The sequence below is a fragment of the Stylophora pistillata genome, chromosome 7 (assembly GCF_964205215.1).
Source record: "Stylophora pistillata chromosome 7, jaStyPist1.2, whole genome shotgun sequence".
NCBI lineage: Eukaryota > Metazoa > Cnidaria > Anthozoa > Scleractinia > Pocilloporidae > Stylophora > Stylophora pistillata.
Genome location: NC_142525.1, coordinates 5,474,533 through 5,490,948, shown reverse-complemented (window position 1 = coordinate 5,490,948; position 16,416 = coordinate 5,474,533). Strand labels below are relative to the sequence as shown.

The window sequence follows — 16,416 nt, the reverse complement described above, 5'->3', positions numbered from 1 at the left end:
CCCATCGTAAAAACCCAAAAAGTACTGGTTTTTATCAGAACAATTTTCAAGGTTTTCCTCAAGGAACTCAATCTCCGATTTGTTTAAAGACGATTGAATAGTCGCCGCCATGATTACGCATTTTAGTGTCTCACTGAAAAACTGTTTTCAGTTTTAAATGTCATCCTTTCGCGGGCTTTCGCAAATATTTTCGTTTTTCATACTTTCCCCGCTGACCAAACTTACCATTTACTCTTACCCTTGACGAGCGCCTTCGATATAGCATCACCCGAAGGGCCAGGCTTTGAAACGATGTCGCCTATCCGATCATGTGATCACCTGATCAGAGACCCTTACACGTCAATCATCTTTTGCCAATCTATCAAAACACTCATCCGGATGACTAAATACAACAGATGATAAAATGCAAGTTAAGCCTTTCACTGCCAAGATCTCATTTATTAATATTTAAATTCTTCTTACTGTCTTCCATACGATTATTATGAACTGAGTTTGGAGAATTTAACCTTGGATCATCTCATAATCCCTAATTGATATTTTTCTTTACTCTCATCACTTGTCTGCTTAAAATTCTACTGATCTTGTGAGGAGAAATTCTCTCTCGGTCACTCGTGGGAGTTAAGGGTTTAAAGGACGTTGTTTTATATATTTCCAGTTTTGGACCAGCACAGACTCTAAGGAACAGAGCGGGTGAAAAAGTTTTGTGTAGTGGCCAGTGATTATTTAAGGCCGGGGGGGGTAGGGATGTGGAGGATTTTGAGAGGTTCGCATGGTTTTCAGGGAAATGGAGAGGGGCATACTGGCTGCCAATTAACCGCCGATAAACGGTGGGGGGCCCCCAAAAAACATCAGAGAGCCTAGAGGGGGATCAGCTAAATTTCATCATGACACAACCAAAGTCCTCCAACACAACCCACCCCCCCCCCCCCCATCTCCTCTTCTCGCGATACATAATGAGTGATCTCTACTGGTAACCTGTCTGGAATATTCAAATGAAACTGAGTGTGGCAGAGGAAAAAAAACTGGCATAAGAGGTAAATCAGCAGAGCTATTAACAGGAACACTCTACTTAGACCCGTGGAAGACTGGAAATCAGATGTTGACAGAAAGGAACTGGTGTACATACTGTCTACTGACTTGAGTAAAGCCTTTGACTCTCTTAGCCGTTCTCTAATCATAAAGAAACTCGAGGCCTATGGCATTGGACAAAATTCTTTCAACCTTCTTAGATCATACTTTGAGAATAGGCTCAATAGAGTGAAAATAAAAGGAGTGACAAGTGACCGGAAAAGGATGGTGCTTGGCTGCCCGCAAGGCTCGTCCTTTGGCAGCCTTCGGTGGAATTTGTTCCAAAATGATATGTCATTAATATTCCATATAAATAATGCTAATTTGAGCATGTATGCCGACGACCATCAGATGTATGTCATGGGGAAGAAGCATGACGTTGTTGCGCAAAGTATCAAGATACATGGAGATGAAAGCTCTATCCTGGTACAAGAACAACTATCTCTCAACCAACCCAGAAAAGCTCCAGCTATTAACGATCAACCCGAGAAATGTTGACAAAGACAACGATAATCAAATTTTTCTGTTGACGGTCATACTGTTAAGAGAATGGGGGAAATACGGCTCTTAGGATTTCAAATCGATAAAAAATTGAGTTTTACTAGTCATATCAGTGATCTATGCTCTAAGGCCAGTCAAAAAGTAGGGGTCCAAGTGGGGCTACGCAATTTGATACCCTGTAATGCTAAACTATCACTTTACAGGTCTTCAATTCTGCCCCATCTAACCTACTGTCATCTAGTATGGCACTTTTGTAATGCATCGGATCGCAGAAAGCTTGAGCGCATTCAGGAGCGAGCACTTGAGGCGGTACTAGATCAGCGTCCTATCAAGAACTGCTAAGTCGCGCCAAACTACCGACGTTGAACAATCGGCACCTACAAGACATTGCCACTTTGATGTTTAAAGTTAAGCACAGTCTCGTACCCGAGAATATTTCTGACTTATTTAATATAAAGAACACTCAGTATAATTTACGGAACAGTGACTTCGAACTGCCAAGATTCGAAACTGTAAGATTTGGTAGGAATTCTAAAGAAAAATTCACTGCCTGACGAGTGAATTCCACGTTAAATTTTACGCGAAAAACCGATATCGCACGAATCGCGAAGCGATGAGTGCGATATCGTTTTTTCAAGTGAAATTTAACGTGGAATTCACGAGTCAGGTAGTGAATTTTTCTTGAATCGCATAACAGAATAAAAATAAGAAAGCAAGAAATTAAAACGGCAGTGTTATTGTTTGTTTTTATTCCGTACGCGCGCCCTCAAGAAAGCCATTTTAAAGTCAACTGTCAGAACTGTCATTTTTAAGGGAATGGAAAGCAAGGTAAGTCGCTCTCGTTTGAACCGTCGACAATTTTAATTGCACCTCGTGAATTTTTCTTGAATCCCATAGCTAAAGCCACCAAATCACTGGGCGAAACCAGATGTTTCGTATTTTTGTGCGCGTAACCAATGGAAACCCTTTCAAAGTCAGGTGTCAATATCTAGCGAGTATAGGGAACAAGATATTTTTAGAATGAAAACCACTTTTATTTCAAACTCGTGGAGAAAGCGGTGCCTCACATTTTACAATCTTCAGTAAAAAAACTGAAAGTACCCAATACGGAGTTATTTAAGACAGAGATTTGCCTGCTACCACTCAACTTGGCAGAATGTGGCGCCGACAATCAACAACTAAATGGTCAAATCCTCAAGCCAATTGAAAATTTCAAGCGTTCCGGTATCAAAGCAAGATCTACAAAATACCGGTAAGTGCTTTACAGTTGTAAAAAAAAGTGTATTCAAAATATAATGATTACGACTGGAATTTATCGGTAAACTCTGGCGAAAAACAGTTCAGTTAAAAGTCACAATTTTAACTGTTTTTCTTTCCTCGCAGGAAGTCGCTCGTTGGTGTCAATGCTGGACTGAAAGTTTATGGAAATATTTACTGGAGAATTATTAAAAGTTACTCCAGTAAACATTCCGCCAACTGCTCCTGCCATCAGGTAACTAGAACGACTGGCATTGCTGTCAAGGTCACTAGTAGCTGCTGTGTTGCTTGGCGTGGCTGAGCTATTGAGAACAATCTCCCGTATAGCATGACTTGAATAGCCGTTGGTAGTTGTCGTTCTTGGCGTGGGTTGAAAGCGGCCAACTTATTGGACATTCGCCGCTGTTTTTCCAGAGGATTATGGCTGTAGCTGGATATGGTTTCCGGATTGGAGTGGCCAGCGAGCTCTGATATCTCCACTGGGTCGAAATCATCACTGAGCGCTTGAATGACAGTTTTGCGACCACTCGAATTTGTGAATTCGCCGTCTAGTGTTTTTTGAAACCATGTTGTATCTAAAAGAGGCCAGTTTGTCGTCTGTATAGGCTACAATGGTTTGGATTTCGGGAAAAGATACTTGACCTTTTTCGGCATTGATACCTGTTTTGGTTTTCTTTCGTAACGCTTGTTTGGTTTTCCTCGGCGAGAACTGTCGTTTGGCTTTCTTCCTTCGTCTCTGGCATTTTGATTTTTTTCTATGCGTTTTCTCGTACTTTTGAGCGTGAGTGGTTTCCTCCAATTTTCTAAAAATTTCAATTTCAATTCAAAATTTGGAAGGCATTCCTTTTCTATAAATTTGTTCATATTTGTTCATATTTTCGTAGCACTAGTTGTATTTACGTTTTTACGTTCGTAACAATAATTTCTGCTCTCGACTCAAATCAGCGATATCGCTTTATTCATTAGTACGATTCCACGCTAAATACCCTCTCTTCCGGTTGACGTATTGACCAATCAGAGCGCGTGTTTACCTTAAGCTAGGCGATTCTATAAAATATATGGGACCTCCCATCCGGTCGAAGTTACCAAGACACCTAAGAGCGATAGAAACTCTAAATTCGTTTAAGAAGAACATAAGAAAAGTCGACCTTTCAACTCTCGTTGAAATTTAAAACTTAACTAAATAGCTTTATAATCTTTTTAATTATCTACTGTAAATAACTATTATCTACATGTGTAAATGTATTTGACTTTTAAATTTTTTAGTGTCCCCCATTAGCTTATAGCTAAAAACATAGACACTTAAATATAGTTTTTCATTCATTCATTCATTCATTCAAGTATCAAATCTTGAACTCGTTGAGTGCGAAAACGATGTAGAAAGAGAATTTAGGTAATGATATATATGATGCCTGTACTTTCAATTGGCATTCAGGATGAGAGGATTGGGAAAGGAAAGATGACAAACTGGGAGCAGAAACGATTGTTGGAAGAATACTGTTTTCTTTTATTCCGATTGAGTGAAATACAATACAAGTTAATTGGCCCAATTTCAAACATAAAACGAAAAAAGAACGATTGTTTCTGTTTCTGTTTCTCTTGTATAAGACAGAATGGAATTAACCAATTGTTGAAAAGTTCTGATTTTGTGTTTGACGAAAATTTGATAGGGATTACAAACATGATCGTAATATAGCCTCATAGAATCATCTCAAAATATACATAGAGATAAAACTAGCACAGCTATTGGATGAGTTCTTAGCCTAAACACGTGTCGTCATTCAATTGGCCAGGCTGCATATCAGTTTATGGTTAACAATATATGATATGCGCCTGATATCTTTGAACATGAAGCAGGAGGACTGGGTCGAGGTTATGAAGTCGAGGCTGACTGCTTCAAATTCCAGGGAAATCCCGTGCTAGAGAGTAAAATAAAAAAAGAGCTTCTGACTTTTTCAGACTGTGACCTGCTTTGATTACCTATAATTTTTCTTTTTAAAAGTTTTTTACCACATGTATTTTTCAGTCGGGCGAGATATTTGGTCGGTATTTTGACATTAAATTTTTTCTGTAGAGGTTACTAGACGTACCAGGGGGTTTCAATGGAGTTAACTGATACCCTTAAAACGGCCAAAACATTATTATCGGTTAGTCGTTAAATGGCGAAAATTTAAAACCATTAGTCGTAAAAGCAATAACCCCATTGAGACTCTCTAACCAGTCTCACCAATATTGCACTAGCTCGTTTACACACATCACGTGAGCTGTCCTAGTTCTTCATCCTGCCTTGTCATTAGACGCAAACAATGATCAAATAGCTTGTTTGTGAGCCCAGGTTTTGTATTTAACTCCATTTAGTCATTATTTATCACCGAGGGGGGAGGGGGGGAGAGTAAAGGGTCGGAGGATTCTGGGTTGCTGACAAAGGACAATGGAAAAAATACTGAAAATGACGGGGGGGGGGCGTCACTAGAAATCTTAAGAGCCTTAGTGGGGATCAGGTTAGTTTTAATGCGAAACAAACAAAATAACTCGACCCCTCTCCCCTCAGGCAATATGTTATGAGCGGTTTCTAATGAGCATGAAACATTCAATTCTTGAGACAAATTTCATTCCCGAAGCGTCCATGTTGTGACGACTTTTCAACATAAACTCATGGCCAGTTGACAAACGATAAAGAAAACAACAACAATATGAAGAACATTCACATCGCATGGATTTTTTGGGATAATGGAAATATGTAAATAGGACAGGTAACCATAATTATGAGATAAAAAAAATTAAAATATATTGAATATACTTTTATTTACATCAGTTAAAAGTCCTAAGAAGTACATCTATCGTCTAAGTTACTCACCCTTACAAAGTGAAAATATATGTTGTGGCAACAATTTTAAAACAAGTTTCACTTCGACAGAAAAATTGTTTTTTCTGGTCTTAACAAAGCTTCATATAGTTATCAGCGAGTGTCTTACGATAAGACATGACTAAAACTCATTTTATTAACCCTTGTGACCCAAGAGTAATGAATATCAAATTTCTCCCCAAAATACTGGAAGGTATCAGCACATCATCACACGCAAGGTCGATGGGAATCGAGGAACTGATCAGCAAAGAAATAATTACTCTAACCTTTAACTAAAACTGACGGTATTTCCTAAAAGAAAATGTGAGGTGAATCTACAGCTAAAGACAAAAAAAATTCATCCGATTTTCATAGTAAACAAAGTCCGAGGCAGTCTTTTAATGCTTTCAGCTTATTCCTCGCGTGGACATTCTCGCGGTTTACACACACGCGTCATGGATAAAGCATACTTTCTAATGCAATGCCATAAAAGGTTAATTATTATATCACTCGCAAACAGAGTAAACGCTACTTAGATAACATCGTTGTAAAGTTTTACGGTGGCCAAACTTTCAACGTGTTACACTTTAAAAATTCTCACTAAAGATAATAGATGCAGCATATAAAGTCTTCTATAAACACTGATATTAACAAATAAAAGCTACTGCACATTTATCCTACGTGGGTTCAAAGTCAATAGTGGTTCCTTATTCTTAACGTTAACGCTTCCTAAACTCTTTATCAGAGTAAATTGTCAGAGATGGATGACTTTCTTGCGCAGCATTCAGAGCAGCATCACCATCAGCACTAATCTCATTCCTATACAAATACAACTTTGTCAGAGTTTTATTATATTTCATACACTCAGCTAGAGAAGCAGCGCCAGAGTAACCAATGCTAACGTCAGACAAAACCAACTTTGTCACAGATGTATTCTCTTTCAAACACTCAGCCAGAGCAGCGGCACCAGCATCACCAATTCTATTTTAAGACAAATCCAACTTTCTTAAGGATGTATTTTCTTTCAAACACTCAGCTAGAGCAGCAGCCCCAGAGCAACAAATGTTACTCTTCCACAAAGACAACGTATTCAGAGATGCATCACTTTTCAAACACTCAGCCAGAGCAACGGCACCAGGATCACCGATTTTATTTTGAGACGATTCCAACTTTCCCAAGGATGAATTTTCTTTCAAACACTCAGCCACAGCAGCAGTACCAGGTTCACCAACGTTATTTTCCCTCAAACACAACTCTGTCAGAAATTTATTTTCTTTCAAACACTAATCCAGAGCAGCAGCACCAGTGCAACCAATGTTATTTTTCCACAAATACAACGTTTTCAGAGATGTATTTTTTTCAAACACTGAGCAAGAGTAGCAGCACCAGCATTACCAATATGTTTCCAATGCAAATACAACTTTGTCAGACATGAGTTTTCTTTCAAAACCTCAGCCAGAGCAGCAGCACTAGCATCCTCAATTTTATTTTCAGGCAGACGCAGCTCTTTCAGAGATGTATTTTCTATCAAGCAATCAGCCAGAGCAACAGCACAAGAGAAACCAATGTTATTACCACTCACATCCAACATTGTCAGAGATGTATTTCCTTTCAAAATCTCAGCCAGAGCAGCAGCACCAGCATCACCAATGCGATTAGCAGCCAAATTCAAATGTGTCACAGATGTATTATCCTTCAAACGCTCAGCCAGAGCAGTCCCACCATTGACAACACCTGTCAAATCCAACCTTGTCACAGTTGAATTGGTTTTAAGGACGTTGGCCAAAACGACAACTAGTGCTTCATCTATTTCCTTCGCATCATAATAGTCAACAGCTCCAATTCGCAGACAAGCACCAAGGGTGCGAGCCAACTTTATACTAAAATCGTTGTTGTTATTTTTGGGCTCATTAATGCACTCTAATATAAACACCAAACTACCAGGTGCGTCTTTTTCTTCCTCCTGGGTCAACTTTGTTGCCATACTTTTGACAAGGTTCTCTGCAGTTTCCTTGCAACATGCCGCTAGAATGCCAAATGTAGACAGAAGCACTTCTCTCAGCTAATAGCGATATCGTCTGTTAGCAGCTATACTGTCCGTACTTATTTCTTTCTTGATAAGCTGAAAACTGAGATAAAATACTGCGAAGAATTCTTGGAAAGTCTTGTGAAGAAAGCCATAACGTCTAGTCGGTCTTCGTTTACTACCTCCGGGCTGAACCGAAAGAAATCCAAATTTAGGTAAATCACTCGCTTTGTGTTTTCCGAGCTCCTTCTCGTCAAAGTCCATGTTGTCTTCCAGTAAACCTGTCAAAGCTATCGAGCCAAGGTGTTTCAATTGGCCTTCGTAAAGTTCAACAAGGTCTTCACCGTTTTCTGGTAGTTGCTGCTTTGTTCTGTATCTTCTCAGGACACACTCCACTATATCCATGTATAGCTTACTTCTGCTTTCAGGAAAGACACCGTTCAAATCTTCATAGACCAGGCAAAGAGGCGCAACGTTGAGAGGATTCCTTGACATTTCACATAAGGTTTTATTATGATACAGTCGTTCGATAAGCTGTGCAGCCAAGTCTTGGTTCGCTCTAAAGTAATTTTCGATGAAGGTTTCCACGTCTTCTTCAGTAAAACCCTCCACCTCTAGCAGTGTGTCGCAGTATTTTCGAACTTTAACTCCAGCTTTGTGCCGTGCCGTAACAACAACGCGACATTTTGGCAGCACTCGGCCTTGAATAATTTCTAAAAACATAGGTAGCTTCCTCTCAGAAACTTCATCCAATCCATCGAGTACCAGGAGAACATTAGATTGACTGCGGCGAATGAAGTCGAAGAATCTTTCTCTTTGGTCTTCACCAACTTCACGAGGCAGAAGTTGATCTTCAATGGCCTCCCAAAGGCCAGACTGAATGTCACGACATTTGATCAAAAGCACCATTAGGAAGTTTTTGAAGGAATTTCCAGTTGCGTGTTTTCCTGTAGCCCAGTCGAAAACAAGTTTCTTGCCGGTAAGTTGTCTTTCCCATACCAGGCCTCCCTTCGATTAACACAACTCGTGGCTCTTCACATTCTTCGTGCGGGTTGAAGATTTCCGACATCGTGACAACTCGATCCGTAGCTGTTCCTCCCGTTTTCTTTCTGTAGATGACTTTAAGTCTGGTGTAGATGTCACCAAATGAGAAGTGAAATCGCTCACACCAGGAAAACGGTGCCAGCCAACCCTCACGGGTTTTGTAGAGCCGACGAACGTCATCGATAACTTTCGCGGGGTCAAAGTCATCTAAAGTAAAAATTACTCGTTAGCAATTATTACTGCGTCAGCTCATGATTTTTCTCTTGTCTCTAGGAACGTTCTTGAAAACAGAGATATTTTTCTGGACAACATTTTCTCGCTGGAAATAAAAGGTAATAGAGTACCGTATGGATTCAATTTAGTGCCCTCGCTCCACTGAGTGGCCCCTTTCTGATGAGTGCCTCTCTCGAATCAGGTTTTTGTTAATAAGCACTCCTATTCTAATAAGCGCTCTTTTTCAACAAGGCCCTCCTAATCCAGAAAGCGCCCCTATTCAGTTTCAGTGGTGGCACCGCTTGAGTACATGGAGAGGCGTTAACGCAGAGTCACGTGGGTAGAAAAGTCGAACGAGTGACACGTATTTTCGCTCCTTGTGTCCTTAATAAATGCAGAAAAAGGCGCATTCAGCGCTCTCAAGCGGAATACAACACATAATGATAATGCTTGAATTGAAAAACCTACGCGCTACGGCTAAAAGATATAGAACTTATAAACCGCCATGGGAGGAATAATGAAAACACGGACCAAAAACGCGTGATTCTTAAGTTGAATTTTCTGTGATGCTTTGAGTGGTTTGATCAGCTCCAGCAGTTTAGCAGAGTTATGTCTCCTCTTTACTTCATAGCACATAGGAAGATTCTGCACACATTACACCATTTTTTGATTCTCAATCACCCGATGATGAGTGAGCAACGAATTCAAATGCATCATCTCAGAGTGTTAGATATTTATTTAATATTCATATTAAATAAGTTGAGAGAAAGTTATTAACTGATCCTGGTCAATTGATTATCTAAGTACATCTTTTCAATGTGTGCGTGTTTCTGCTTTTGGTCGATTCTTTTAGTGTCTTTCACAAGGTCGTTGAATAAATTAAACTCACTTAGTACACCTTAGAATGTGTAAATTTTAGAGTTATGAACAATCGCAGTACTTTGTTGGATTTTTTCCTCAGTTCGTGAGCGGGCTGTATTCTATAAATCCTGTGATCTGATTTGTTCAGACAGAGGGCAGTAATCTCCCATCCAGCCGGATCTCAGCGGGAGGTATCCTTTTCGTGTTGAGTCGCTTTGCAGAACATCTTAAGCTTTCTTAAAATTTTTCATAAACATATCTTGTTTTACCTGCTAGAAAGCATTTTTAAGCAAAGACTTCGGTCACGATCTTTTGCCAATAAATAACGCTAATTCTTTCTTTTCCTTTTCTCTCAGATCACTTTGGTTTTCCGCAAAAATTGATTTCGAAATAAATTTTGTGCTACTAAATCTGTTTTAAAAAGATTGTAACGCGGCCTAAAAAACATTTGGTACTTAAGAATCCCTCCCAAAAAGTAACTCAGAAAGTTAAAATGAGAAGTACTTGCCATTAACAATTAAATTAATCAATGTGACTCTCATTCATATGATTTATGAATTCTTCCGAACAATTTGTTCGTTTGTGGAACTTTAAGGAAAGTTCTAAGATCTTCTGTAAATACACTTTTCTTTATTCTTTACAAGTCCCTTGAATTTGGGTGAGGGTTAGGGTTAGATATTTCTACAGTGAATTTCACGACAGAAAGCGAACGAATTCGATGGGTGAAAGTCGCATTCAATCCCCTTGTGTCTGGCTAGAAAAAGCTTCTTAATTGACTTCAGTTTTTCGGTGGAAACCGACACGATTTACACACGCCATTGCAGAAAACAAACAAGCAGACTCACAAAATTTAACAGAGGTGAATCCTCGAGGATTAATCGGAAATCAGCAGTACTTTCCGTGAGATCTTTGAGTGTTTTTTTTTCCCAAGATCGTTGCTATCGTCAATTTACCCGTGTGTATTTACATTACCAGTACTTACTTGTGCACGATCCTCGCAGCACCATTTACGCAATAGTGAAGATCAGACCTGAAAAAATTCAGGCCTGTACGGAATTTGAACCACTGACCTCTGCGATACCAGTGCAGCACTCTACCAATTGAGCTAACAAGCCAGTAGCGGTACTTGCCAGTACTGTTGTTTATTCAAAAGTGTGCATGCGCTTTTTTGCCTCTCCAATTGACAGTGTCAGATCGTGACAGATACTTATAAGAAAATTTCCCGAGTTGCTTGGAAACCTTTTTAAGTTACCTTAATAGAAAGGGGGGCTTAATTTGTTTCTTTCTCTAAAGAGAGGGAGGACTTATTATAGCGGGGTGGCTTATTTGAGGGGGGTTAATGGACGTTCTACGGTATTAGTTTTCTGCAGGGGCCCATTCTCGAAGGTCCCGGTAACTTAAAGGGCCCATAAAACTGTTCTGTTGTAATTTAAGATAGGGGTTTCAAAATTTTCTTCCCGCCTAGCAAAAAGACTTCTAAAAAACATCGAAGACTAAAAAAGGTTGTTGATTGAAGTGAGGAAACTCTAAAATATGCCCTAACAAAACAAACTGTACCTTTCAATGCAGGCTGCATGCTGGCGATTTAGGAAAAAAATGTTCACTGTCTTTAACTGAAGGATGTAAAGTTTGCAAAAATGTATGTACTTAAAAAAAGTTAAACAAACTACAGCCGACCTTAAACGTTTAAGGTTCCCTCTAAACCTGAAAGTGTCATTAACCTCTGCATGCCGTAAACTGTAACTTTACAGAATGAACGAATCCCTGAAAAGAACGAAAATCAAGTCAGCATCAACCTCACGAAAGCTATCTTGTTGTTAAATATCTAATTGCAGCACTAGTGTTATCACTTGAATGTTGGTCAAACTATTCTGCGTACCTGTATTTATATATATAGCGAAACAATCAGCTTTACCTATGCTCGAAAACTTTCACTATCCTTTCATTTACTTTGTAGAAATGTATTATTTTAAACTACCAAAATTCTCCTGCTTCAGAAGAAACAAACAACGAATTAATTGTGACCGGACACTAGCCTCATTCAGTTGTAAGTCATTGAAGTATATAGAAAAATTCACTGCCTGACTCGTGAATTCCACCTTAAATTTCACTTGAAAAACCGATATATCGGTTTTTCAAGTGAAATTTAAGGTGGAATTCACTCGTCAGGCAGTGAATTTTTCTTGAATCGCATAACTGAATAGAAAGAAGAAAACAAGAGATTAAAACGGCAATATTATTGTTTGTTTTTATCCCGTACGCGCGCCCTTAAGAAAGCCATTTTAAAGACAACTGTCAGAATTGTCATTGTTAAGGGAACGAAAAGCAAGGTAAGTCACTCAAGTTTGAACTGTCGACAATTTTAATTGTACCTCGTGAATATATCTTGAATGGCATAGCTAAAGCCATCAAATCACTGGGCGAAACCAGATGTTTTGTATTTTTGTGCGCCACGCCAGTGCGCAAACGATGGAAACCCTTTCAAAGTCAGGTGTCACTATCTAGCGAATAGAGTGAACAAGATATTTTTAGAATGAAAACCACACTTTTATTTCAAACTCGTGGAGAAAGCAGTGCCTCACATTTTACAATCTGCAGCAAAAAAACTGAAAGTACAAATTATGGAGTTTTTTAAGACAGAGATTTGCCTGCTACCACTCAACTTGGCAAAATGTGGCGCCGACAATCAACAACTGAATGGTCAAATCCTCAAGCAAAATGAAAATTTCAAGAGTTCCGGTATCAAAGCAAGCTCGACAAAAAACCGGTAAGTGCTTTACAGTTATAAAAACAAGTGTATTCAAAATATAATGATTAAGACTGGAATTTCTCGGTAAACTCTGACGAAAAACAATTAAAAAAAAGGTAAAAGTCACAGTTTTAACTGTTTTTCTTTCCTTGCAGGGAGTCGCTCGTTGGTATCAATGCTAGACTGAAAGTTTATGGAAATATTTACTGGACACTTATTAAAAGTTACTCCAGTAAACATCCCGCCAACTGCTCCTGCCATCAGGTGACTAGAACGACTGGCATTGCTGTCAAGGTCACTAGTAGCTGCTGTGTTGCTTGGCGTGGCTGAGCTATTGAGAACAATCTCCCGTAAAGCATGACTTGAATAGCTGTTGGTAGTTGTCGTGCTTGGCATGGGTTGAAACCGGCCAACTTATTCGACATTCGCCGCTATTTCCAGAGGATTATGGCTGTAGCTGGATATGGATTCCGGATTGGAGTAGCCAGTGAGCTCTGATATTTCCGGTGGGTCGAAATCATCACGGAGCGCTTGGGTGACTTTTTTGCGACCACTCGAGTTTGTGAATTTGCCGTCTAGTGTTTTTTGAAACCATGTTGTCTCTAAAAGAGGCCAGTTCGCCGTCTGTATAGGCTACAATGGTTTAAAAGCGAAAGAACGTGGAATGAATGCAGTCTCAACACAGGAAGAGGAAACGTAAGAGTTGAAAGGTGATGACCTTGATGCTCCTCACATCATCAAGTTACAGACAAACCTGATGCCGTCACAGTTGTTTTAGATCTCATTTAACTCACTTTTGCGAGTAATGGTCTCAGTTTATAGTGAAAACTAGAAATTTCTCTGTGAAATGATGAAAAAAAAAAAAAACAACAACAACGAATTTAAGGTGAACTTACGTGAAATTTGTTTTTAGGTCGAGGTATGCTGCCTCTAGTTAGGCGTGATATTGTTTTCCCTACCTGTGATCTCGTTGTAAAGTTACTTTCCGTCAGTTAACTGTACTGTATTAATTAACTCATGGACCTGAGGAATTTTTTCCTGTTTGCGTTACTGGTTGTGCTTCCAGACAAGGACGAAAAAGTGAACTAATCGAGGATGTTTGCTTTAAAGAGCCTGAGCGTAACCAGCCAATCATTGCCGGACTATCAGATCACGAGATTGAAAGACAGAAATCTAAAGTAGAGTAATAATTCTGGTAACTTGAAGCTGCAATTGCTGGTTTAGTTGCCGGAAAAATAGCTCAATGTAAATTTGTCTGTTGGCTCTTATACCTTAGCCACTAAGACAGCAATAATAGTGATGAAAAAGTTTAACCGCTAAAGAGACCCCGTGAGAGCCGCGTGCATCACGCCTCTCCCGTTTTATGCACAACCGTCTGTCACGAACTTCACGCTGCACGCGCGTCTGTTCGCTGGTGAAATACACGATCGAGTAGTGTTCGTTCTAGTTTCCTTCGCTCCGCACAACCAAGTATAACAGAATAAGTTAAAAGGGGGGCGGGGGGGGGGGGGGGGGACGCCATTCATTCAATAGAACACATTACATGGAAATATATAAATATGGGCAATTCAGGACGGAAAAACATGAATCAATATTTTAGGTCAAGATTTTGTTACTCTCGCAGAAGCTGTTGTGAATATTTTAGAACTTGTAGGCTGATTTTACGGCTGGCATGTAAACAAGCGGAGATTCTGGATTTATCTCCCCTGGAATGATATACACAGGGAACCGCATATGAATTTGATGAGCCAACTATTCTACTTTCATTCGATACCAATTCACCATAGAGAAAAATAAAAGTCCAATAACGCGATTGAACTCCCCAAGACTAATGGCGTAATTTCTTTCAGTTGGTATTATGTTTATTGTACGATTTTACGCCGTTAACAAACAGTGTTATTTCTTTTAGTAAGTAATTCACCGTTATCTGATACGCCCACACTTACCTAGCAAGCCGCTTGAGTCTTCTCTACTTCCTTAGTGTTTAAAGTAGATCCATGTTTCAATTGTAACGTCGTGGAAGGAGTGACTTTGTGAAAAGATAGAAAGTAAGTTAATTTCAAATTTACACGTTGAAAGCTAATTTGACGATGGCTGCCGTTGTGGAAGAATAATTACTTCGCAACCAAAATCTCGACGAAACTGATATTCTTTGTACCTTAAACTGACAACCTTTGTACAAGAGTTATTTTGAGCGAGAGATGTGACTTGATCATGTCCATACAAGTAAGGGTCCGTAGTTTAACAGCGAGATCACGTGCACTGATCAGACCAAAAACACGAAGATAGAACAGAAAAATTGAAAGTAGTAACTTCTCCGGCTTCAGTCAGAGAAATGATAAAGTCACGCGAGGTAAAATCCTCACTGAATTTTCTTTGTTACCTTTGATCTCGTTGTAACGTTACATTCCGAGAATTAATTTTGCAAATAAAGTGACTCGTGAGCCCCAGTTCACATTAAAGGCGCTTCCAGAGGAAGACGATCAAGCGATAAAGCCAGTTCCTCCGAAACTTTGTTGTCTGCGTTACACGACATTGAGATCGCGAAGATGATTACAGGTAGAACCGCATAACTGAGTTACATCTCGCATTCTGATTGGTTATCGAAGCGAGATATTTATAGTAGAATTGCATGTTGAAAACAAGGCAAAGTGATATTGTTTCGCATCTCTTGTTTCGCGCTCACGATAAAAACAAACAATGTTCTTGTAGTTTCATAGATTTTCCTTCTTTTATTAAGTTCTGCAATTCAAGGAAAATTCTTTACCTGACTCGTGAATTTGCCGTTGTATTACACTTGAAAACCGATATTTCACTTATCGCTTCACGATTCGTGCGACATCGGTTTTCGAGTGCAATTTAACATCGAATTCCCTTGTCCAGCAATGAATTTTCCTACAGAAATACAGCTATTTTTTTTTTTAATTATAATCTTTTGGCAGATCCCCAAAATTAACCCGATTCTTCATTCTTCTAGTGCAATTATTGGGTTCGTAATTCTGTAGGTTTGAATCAAAAGTCAAAATAAAGAGAGCCTGAGAAATCTCATCCCGCAGGCCTTACGTGTTCGCGTCCCTCCACGCTCCTCGCGTGCTTCTGGCTCGATTGGGGAATAAATGTTTCAGTATTCAGTTTTCACCTTTCGCCTCACAGAGGTGAATGAAAATTATTTATTTAAATGTCAAAGTTTCAGACACAAGAAGCACAGAAACTCAAAGACTGATCTGCCTTTCAGTTTCTAGATCACATCAATAGACTAAACATATTTGCTGGATCAATTTGAGACAACAGAAACTAAATTAAAGGAGAAGCAGATAATTTTCTTCTTAAGACTTTCTCACTCTGGAGAATGTCATTGTAGAGATATTAGCTATTAAAATGATGTCACGCGAACGTCTTAGTGAAATATTCCTCGTTCTTTGTGCTCCTTATCTTGAGCTATACTTTAAAAATGAGTGTTATGCACGAATTCTGTAAGATATGCAGGCGTGTGACGACCAAAAAGGGAAAGGAAATGCTTGAAGAGCCCCGACACCGTTTAAAACATTTTAATTTGAGGGTGCAAGGTCTACCACGCGCTCGAGATGAGGCTTGAGACAAACACAATGCCTTATTTGAGATTTTAAGTTGAAGCGTCCTTTGGCTACACCTCGTTTGCAATAATTTCAGCGTAAGGCCATATGTGTCGAAATTGTTCTGTAAAAGCACGCAGCAAACATTGAATCAACCGAGATATGACATCGTCTTAACTTTGAGATTTGGGTATGCTACGTTTGGATAAGTGATGGAAAAATTATGAGTAAGGGTTGTTGATCTTCGCTCCTGTTGTGGAATTACATTCCTCGAGTGATT

At 39.3% G+C, this 16,416-nt stretch overlaps 1 long non-coding RNA gene and 1 pseudogene across 2 annotated transcripts in view; both read right to left on the bottom strand.

Annotated features, from left to right (window-relative positions):
* Nucleotides 1-5,636: 5,636 nt before the first annotated feature.
* Nucleotides 5,637-16,416, bottom strand: part of LOC111347498 (uncharacterized) — a 125,250-nt pseudogene continuing 114,470 nt past the window's right edge. Inside the window, exon 3 of the transcript XR_015989388.1 lies at nucleotides 5,637-8,948. The product of XR_015989388.1 is annotated as an uncharacterized LOC111347498 (transcript). The remainder of the gene's footprint in view (nucleotides 8,949-16,416) is intronic.
* LOC148726338 (uncharacterized) lies at nucleotides 12,185-15,111 on the bottom strand. Its single transcript, XR_015989413.1, has 3 exons — nucleotides 14,948-15,111; nucleotides 14,511-14,593; nucleotides 12,185-13,197 (listed from the first exon to the last, which is right to left on the bottom strand). It is a non-coding gene; the product is annotated as an uncharacterized LOC148726338 (long non-coding RNA).